This window comes from Heteronotia binoei, chromosome 5 (assembly GCF_032191835.1).
Source record: "Heteronotia binoei isolate CCM8104 ecotype False Entrance Well chromosome 5, APGP_CSIRO_Hbin_v1, whole genome shotgun sequence".
NCBI classification, from domain to species: domain Eukaryota; kingdom Metazoa; phylum Chordata; class Lepidosauria; order Squamata; family Gekkonidae; genus Heteronotia; species Heteronotia binoei.
Window position 1 is genome coordinate 121,236,805 of NC_083227.1, and position 8,842 is coordinate 121,245,646.

Consider the following 8,842-nt stretch of genomic DNA (forward strand, 5'->3'; position numbering starts at 1 on the left):
GAAAATGAACACTTACTAGGTGAGCTTCTGGCATTGGCTAAGTTGTTTTTTAAATGTTGCAATCAGGGCTTTTTTCTCTTTTTTCCTGGGGAACATGGTGGGACAGAGTTCCAGAACCTCTGTGTGGAAACAACATTCTCAAAAAATGTTTAAAAGTTCATAAACTGTGTATTTCTCCCCCACATCTCTCTTGAGAGATGAATGATCTGCACGTTGAGACACAAGAACTATTAGGTATGACAGTGAAATGAAATCTCCTCCAGAGTGCACCCTATATTGGGAAGGAGCATTTGACTTTGTGTTGCCTTTATGCTGGGCTTGGGGCCACCTCAGAGACCACTATAGGAAAAGGATGCTGGACTGGGCAAGCTCTGATCCAGCAGTGTTATGAATGCAGCTGACCTCCTCAAGGACCTGTATATTTGATCTCCATGAAAGATTTGACTTGACTGCCAGAGGCCTGGATAAAATATCCAGTTTGATATCAAACTATTGAACTATCAGAAATTCCAATGAACACTTACATGGGAGTACCCACTTTCATCAGTCTTTTCTCTTTAGGACAGGCAGCAAATGAGTTCCTTTGTCCTTTCATTTTCCCATAGACTCCATATTAGCAGTCCATTTAGACAACAAGCCAGGGTAGTATTGTCAGTATGGGTCAGTATGGGAGCTTCAAATTAGAAGCTTCTGTCATTAAACAACCCTGTGCTGGCAACCCCTGAAGCATTCAGAAAGCAGAGAATGTGGAAAACTAGCATAGTGTGACCCCATTTCCAGTTGTGTGCCTGGAAATGGTGGCACAGGCAGGGCAGGCCCTCCCGCAAGGCAAACTAGGTGGTTGCCTAGGGTGCTGGCAGGGCAGGGGCAACAAAATCGGCCTCCCTCCCAGACAACCACCTAGTTTGCCTCCCCGCACCTCCTCTTTCTCCCTTCCCCACTGCATGTTAATTTCAAAGCCCCCCCCCCCTGATCGGAAAAACCGTGCCGCAGGTCTGCACTCCCAGCCTGTCAGGAGCAGCGTCCTGAAAGGGCGGTCCCGCTATTGTTGACTCCTCCCCTTCCCACTTCCTGGATCAAGAGAAGTCAGCTCAGCAGCAGCGGGACCACCCTTTCAGGACGCTGCTCCTGACAGACTGGGAGCGCAGCCCCGCGGCCCGGTTTTTCTGATCGCGGGGTGGTGGTGGGGGGGTGGGCTTAAAATTAACATGCGGTGGCCCACCAGTGGGGAAGGGAGGAAGGAGGATGAGGCGGGGAGGATTTAGATAGTCAGAATGCGGCACTAGAGTCCATTCCACCTTTGAAATTAACATGCTGTGGGGAAGAGAGGGAGGAGGGGGGCTGTGGAGTTGGGGGATGGGGCGCCAGGCAGCGAGTTGGCCTAGGGCACCATGGGCACAGCCTCCGCAACTCTTCCAATTTCCAAAACCTCTATGGTAAATTCTTAGAGTGTCACTCATTCCTGTGACATCACTTTCAGGTATGTAACCAGAAGTAATATCACAGTGTTATACAATGTGATTGCCTCCCCCACCATTTTTGCTCCTGCTGCTCCGTTGAGTGGCAGCAAGTAGGGTTGCCAGGTCTTTACCTTGAGCTGGTGGTGGTGGGCTTTCTGGAAGTGTAGGGGGGGCAATGTTGTTGCACACAATGTCCCCAACATGACAACATCATGTAGAAGTGATGCCATTGTGTGGTGACACCCTGGTTTTGGGGCAGACTCTATGATAAAATTGGGCTAACTTAGGAAAATAACAGTTCCTTCTCCTCTTCCTCTGATTATATTCATTAAACAACTAAAGGGAACACTTCATGCATATGATGAAATAGCCTTTGGTTCAACAAAAGAACATTAGTAGGGCCTGCAGGAACAGAGCAGTGGTCCATTTAGTCCAGCAAAGTGTTTCACACAGCAGCCAACCAGTTGCTTTAAAGGGCCAATTGTACAGGGTCTCTAGAGCAGAGGTGTCAAACATGCAGTTCAGGGGCCGAATCAGGCTCCTGGAGGGCTCCTATCAGGCCCCTGAGCAACTGGCTGTCATCTGCTTTCTTCTCCTTATATCTTGTTTCCTTCTGCATCACACGTTGCTTTGCAAGGTTTGCTCAATTGCACAGCAGAGCTACTGAGCCAAGCCTTTCTTCCTTCTATTGGACAAGCCCCCTCCCCAGTCCCCTGGAGAAGGAAGGAAAGAGCCAGAACTTCCTTTGCCCAGTTCCCTGAATCCCATGGAAGAAATACGAAGAAAGCATCTTTAAGACCAATGAGTGCTAACATTTTAAGCATGTTTTAAGTTTTTTAAAAAATTGTGTTTGTCTGTGTTCTTTATAAAATTTATATCTCTGCTACCTAATCTTGAATAGGTACACACATGGCCCAGCCTAACATGGCTTGGCCCAACCTGACATGATCCGGCCCAACAAGGTCTAATTTATGTCAGATCCGGCCCTCGTAACAAATGCTCTAGAGGCTGAGGCCCTGCCCTGCTGGTGGTGTTCACAAAAGCTTATATCACCATAAACAACAAACAGCCTTTTAAATCCTGCTGATACAGAACACATTTAAATACCATGATACACACCTCTTGAAAGAAACAATATTACAAGACATTATAGCGTAGAATGTGGAGTCTAATGGAAAAGTAGAAGCATTTGCCTGTTGATTGTGGAGGCTGTAACATTCTATCTTGTAATGTTGTTCCTAAGAGATATTAATCATTATAAGGACCACAAGCTCTTGAGAAAGAGAGTCTTCAAAACAACCTACATTGATTGCTAATTGGGCTCTTGGATCCCTGTTTTATATTCACCTTGTTATATTCACCTTGTCTAAGAAGTCTGGTTGGAGTGAAGTTTTTAGCTACAACAGAATCTGTATATAGAAGTTCAACATTTCAGGTTTGTGAGACACGCTAAAAAGAACTTTCTATTACTATGGTTTGGAATAGACTTATATGTTCTCTATTGTATACGGATTTATAAAGATTGTTAATGATCGTATTGGACTGATATTTATGTTTGCTTTAGTCTTATGAAGTATATACACAGATTATTTATAAATTGTTTATTAGTAGTCTATATTTAAAGGTTGACTCAGCCTTCCATCCTTCTGAGGTTGGTAAAATGAGTACCCAGCTCGCTGGGGGTAAAGTGTAGATGACTGGGGAAGGCAATGGCAAACTACCCCATTAAAAAGTCTGCTGTGAAAATGTCATGATGCGACATCACCCCAGAGTCGGAAACTACTGGTGCTTGCACAGGGGACCACCTTTACCTTTTTAGTCTATATTTATAGAAGTTTTCCCCACCATTGTTTTTTTTTTGATTCTCTAGACCAGGGATATTGAACTCATTTGTTATGAGGACCAGATCGGACATAAATGAGACCTTGTTGGCCAAGGCCATGTGTGTCATAGAATGCAATGCCAGGTAGCAGAGATATAAACTTTATAAAGGACACAGACAAACACGATTAAAGATTTTTTTAAAAAAAACCTTTAAAAATGCTTAAAACATTAGCACTCATTGGTCTTAAAGGTGCTTTCTTTGTATCGCTTCTGTATGATCCAAGGAACTGGGCAAAGGAAGCTCTGGCTCTTTCCTTCCTTCCCTAGGAGACCAGGAGGTGGAGGAGCCTCAGGCCATAGAAGGAAGACAGACTTGTCTCAGTAGCTCTGCTGTGTGATTGAGAGAACCTGGCAAAACAAGCTATCCTTCCCTTCTCTTCCTCAGAGGATGAAGCGTCAGTCAATGGAGAAAACAGAGGCTTTGCTCTGTAGTTCCTGTGCGATTGAGCAAGCTGTGATACAGAAGGAAGCAAGTAAGAGAGGGAAGGAAGCAAGGAAGCAGACAACAGCTTGTTGTTCAGGGGCTTGACAGGAGCCCTTCGGGGGCCTGATTTGGCCCCTGGGCTGCATGTTTGACACCCCTGTGTGTGCTCAGTTGAGGCAGTATTTGTCAAGAGACTAGGCCTCTTCATAGCCTCTTCAAACTCAAAACTTTGCATCAGGTAAAAGGCCTGCAGAACATGGAAAATTCCTGCTCTCTGAGCACAATGCCAAGCTGGCAGTGACTCAGAGGGAGAGGTAAGGGAGGATGGGAGGCAGTTCACTCGTGTATGATGTCTCATCAGCCCTAAATATTTCAAGGATGCCTTTAGTGGGCCTACATATTTCATCTAGTTAACAAGGATTTATGGGAGTTTGTTAATTAGATCTGATGTAGCTGCAGAATATAGGCTTGCCAAGTCCAGTTCAAGAAATATCTGGGGACTTTAGGGGTGGAGCCAGGAGACTTGGGGGTGGAGTCAGGAGACATTGGGGGCAGAGCCAGGAGCAAGAGTGTGACAAGCATAATTGAACTCCAAGGGAGTTCTGGCCATCACATTTAAAGGGACAGCACGCCTTTTAAAATGCCTTCCTTCCATAGGAAATAATGAAGGATAGGGGCACCTTCTTTTAGGGCTCATAGAATTGGACCCCCTGGTCCAATCGTTTTGAAACTTGGAGGGTATTTTGGAGAGAGGCATTAGATGCTATACTGCAAATTTGGTGCCTTTACCTAACCCCTCCCCCTCCCAGAGCCCCCGATGCCTCCAGATCAATTCCCCATTATACCCTAAGAGAACCCAACTCCACATAGAGAATAACAAAGTGCCCAGCAGACATTCCTCCCACCCACGTTTCTGGTGACTCTGAAGCGAGGGATTGGCATCTCTACTCACAAGTTGCTGCCAACTTCATCAAACTAACACAGACACACCATCCCAAGAAGAAGCCTTTCCAATCGGAGACTGAAGCCTCTGGAGGTGGAAAGTCACATGGTGACTGGGGGCAGGAAGGAGCCTGGGAAAGCGGGAGAATCCCTACTGGGACCTGGGGATTGGCAAGGCTAGCAGAATACCAGATACAACTGGAAATCTCACCTGATTGGTTACATCATTTGGTCAGATTCAAGGACAGTGAAAACAGCATTGCCCAATCTTTATCGTTTTTCAGATTTATTCTCCCTCAGTCTGATTCAAGAGTCTGGAGAAGACACTCCTACATCTCTTGCTTAAGTAATTATTAATTCACTTGCTGATTCTTTTTTTTCCAAGCTCCACCCTTTAGTGCCTTATGTAACCTAGCTATTTATCTTTCTATCTGTTGTGAAAGTTAGACCATTTTGATTCTGTGCATGAAAGAAGCCCAAGGATCTTAATATATAAACATCATATTATGAATTGTATGTATGCTTTGGAAGCAGCACTGCTTTCTTCAGGTAACTGAAGGCCAGGCAGTTACTTAATATGCTAACAAGATTAAGCAACAGTCAGATGCCTTTCATATTCCTCTTTGACTGATCCTCCAAACAACACATGTTACATGCAAGGGACCAAGCGAGTTGTATGGAAAAGAGTCAGGATATATAAATCAAATAGCTAGGTTACATAAAGCACTAAAGGGTGGAGCTTGGAAAAAAAGTCAGCAAGTGAATTAATAATTACTTAAGCAAGATGTTGTTCAAGTACATTCACTCATTTTATGTAACAAGTGTTATCACACTGAGGTTTCCCTTAGGAGAGATATACAGTAATTGTCCCTAAATAAAAAACCCCACAGAAATTGTGGTTGCCAGCTGGCTTTACTCCGGATGGTATTACAGGATTTAATTCTGAACAGCATACCAAGTAGAATAATAACAGGATTACAATATATGTAATAGCCATTAACAGAATTGTTTGACTTATATCACATGTCACTGCTCTTCCACAAGCATGTCACCTCATTCAGTTCTGCTTCACTTGTTTGGTCCTCATTCGGGCTGAAGGGAACATGGTAGCAACTACCATGATAGTGAGGCTACCAACCACAGCGTGGAACCTGGAGTTCTCTCAGATCCCCTTCTTAAAAGTTCAATGCTTTTGGGAAGCATTTTCTCTTCCCTGCTCCCCTCCCACCCCGCCACTTCCCCAGAGCATCACAGTCCATCCATGTACTTCTGCGGGTTTTCCCAGCTTTTTCTCAGTCTGTCCCAAACCTGCTTTGCTCCAAAGATTGGGGAAAGATCACAGCAAAGCCTGGATAGCTGCTGTGTGGGTGGGAAAATTTGGCCCACTTGTAGCCACTTTTCCTGCCCCTGTCATGGTGGCAGCCATTTCCTCTCCATGTACAGTAGGATCAACAACACTGTAGGTGACTGCCGTTTATGACACAGTCTAGAAGACCTTGAATATAAATACCATCTTACCAATGTAACAGCAAAAATACACAAAAAACAACATTCTTCAAAATTTGTCCTATGGTTGCAGGATTAGTGAAAAAAGTATAAAATCAACCCCATTTCTCAGTGGAGCAGCACTTGCAGAAGACAAAGGAAGAACAATGTTAGTTTTTTTGTCCTTCCTCACTCCACCCCCTGCCCTGCGAGGCTATTCCACCACTGGTACCTCATTCCTAGGAGCCAGTTTGGTGTAGTGGTTAAGTGTGCGGACTCTTATCTGGGAGAACTGGGTTTGATTCCCCACTCCTCCACTTGCACCTGCTGGAATGGCCTTGGGTCAGCCATAGCTCTGGCAGAGGTTGTCCTTGAAAGGGCAGCTGCTGTGAGAGCCCTCTCCAGCCCCACCCACCTCACAGGGTTTCTGTTGTGGGGGAGGAAGGTAAAGGAGATTGTGAGCCGCTCTGAGACTCTTCGGAGTGGAGGGCGGGATATAAATCCAATATCTTCTTCTTCTTTCAAGTAGTCAGAAAGAAATGCAGGAGTAGAGAATAATAATAATAATAATAATAATAATAATAATAATAATAATAATAATAATAGTAATTTTATTTTTGTATCCCGCCCTCCCCCGCCGGAGGTGGGCTCAGGGCGGCTCACAGACATGGAATTCCATGATTCAAGTAAAACAATGTAAACAACAGTTTTAAATATAATTTATTTATTTATTTATTTATTTATTTGGTGACTTCTATCCCGCCCTTCCCACAAGTGGCTCAGGGCGGCTTACAACAACAATAAAACAATAAAACAGTAAGGTCAGAGCAAGTTATTACCTCTAATCGATTACATAATAAATTATTTAAAATAGATAAAATAGGTGCTATAAAATACTGTAAGTCATAATATCCACAAGATGGCTAAATGGCTACACGTCAAATTAGTCAGGTTCTGTCTCAAAAGCAAGCTGGAAAAGAAATGTTTTGCAAGCCCTGCGGAATTGGTTCAGGTCCCGCAGGGCTCGTACCATCTCTGGAAGATGATTCCACCATCAAGGGGCCATTACTGAGAAGGCTTGCTCCCTGGTTGTCTTCAATCTAGCCTCTCTTGGCCCAGGGATTGTTAGAAGATTTTGAGAGCTAGATCTCAGTGCTCTCTGGGGAACATATGGGGAGAGGCGGTCCCTTAGGTAGGCAGGTCCTCGGCCATATAGGGCTTTAAAGGTGATGACCAGCACTTTATAGCGAACACGGTACACAACCGGCAGCCAATGCAGATCCCGCAGCCCAGGCCGCACATGTTCCCACCGTGGTAGTCCCACTAGCAGCCTGGCCGCCGCGTTCTGGACTACCTGAAGTTTCCGTGTTCGGTATAAGGGCAGCCCCATGTAGAGGGCATTGCAGTAGTCTAGTCTCGAGGTGACCGTTGCGTGGATCACAGTTGCTAGGTCGCTGCGCTCCAAGAAGGGAGCCAACTGCCTCGCCCTCTTGAGATGAAAGAAGGCGGATCTAGCAGTGGCAGCTATCTGGGCCTCCATTGATAAAGAGGATTCCAGTAACACTCCCAGGCTCTTGACTTTGCGCACTGGTATCAGTGGCGCACCGTCGAAAGCCGGTAGGGTAATCTCCCCTCCCGGTCCGCCGCGGCCCACTCAAAGGACCTCAGTCTTTGCCGGATTCAACTTCAGCCCGCTCAGCCTGAGCCAGTCAGCCACGGCTTGTAACGCCCGGTCCAAATTTATAGGGACATCGCCAGCCCGGCCGTCCATCAGTAGATAGAGCTGGGTGTCATCTGCATATTGATGACAACCCAGCCCATACCTCCGTGCAATCTGGGCAAGGGGGCGCATAAAGATGTTGAACAACATCAGGGAGAGAACTGCCCCCTGAGGCACGCCACAGTGAAGTGGGTGCCTCTGAGAAAGCTCCCCCCCCAATTGCCACCCTTTGTCCCCGACCTTCAAGAAAGGAGGAGAGCCACTGTAAGGCTAGCCCCCGAATTCCTGCGTCGGCGAGGCGGCGGGTCAGCAGCCGATGGTCGACCATATCGAACGCAGCCGATAGGTCTAGCAGCAGCAATACTGCCGAGCTGCAGGAAAAACAGCTTTCTGTGAGTTGGAAGGACTGCAGGTTGGAAGGAACACAGAAGAACTCCAAGTACCTTTTGTGCACAGATGTGCTTAATATGTACTATTGTGTCACAGTAGTTAGAAATTGGACTTGGAATGGAGGAACATGGATTCAAATCACTTTTCTGTTGTGAATTTCTATTGATTACTTCCGGCTAGTTACTCTCTTAGCCTAACCCGCATAGGATTATTGTGAACAGTGGGGTAGTTAGGGTAATTTTAAACTCAAGATTTCATGGTTTAATGCAGAAATACCTTAGATGGTAACATACTTTTCAGATTTGAAACTACAACCTGATGGAATGGTGTGGAGGATCCTATACTTCCATCCCAAAGTCCAGCACTGATGTCACCGTTAGTTGTAAGAATAAGATGAAGGAGGAAATGTATGCTCCTGGGAGAAAGAGGAGGATAAAATGCAATAGATACATTATTTATAAAAAGCCACAGTCATGTTTAGATTTTTCAAAGCACTGAATGGGTGAGTCTCCCCCAAGGCAGATGAAGCAACAGGTC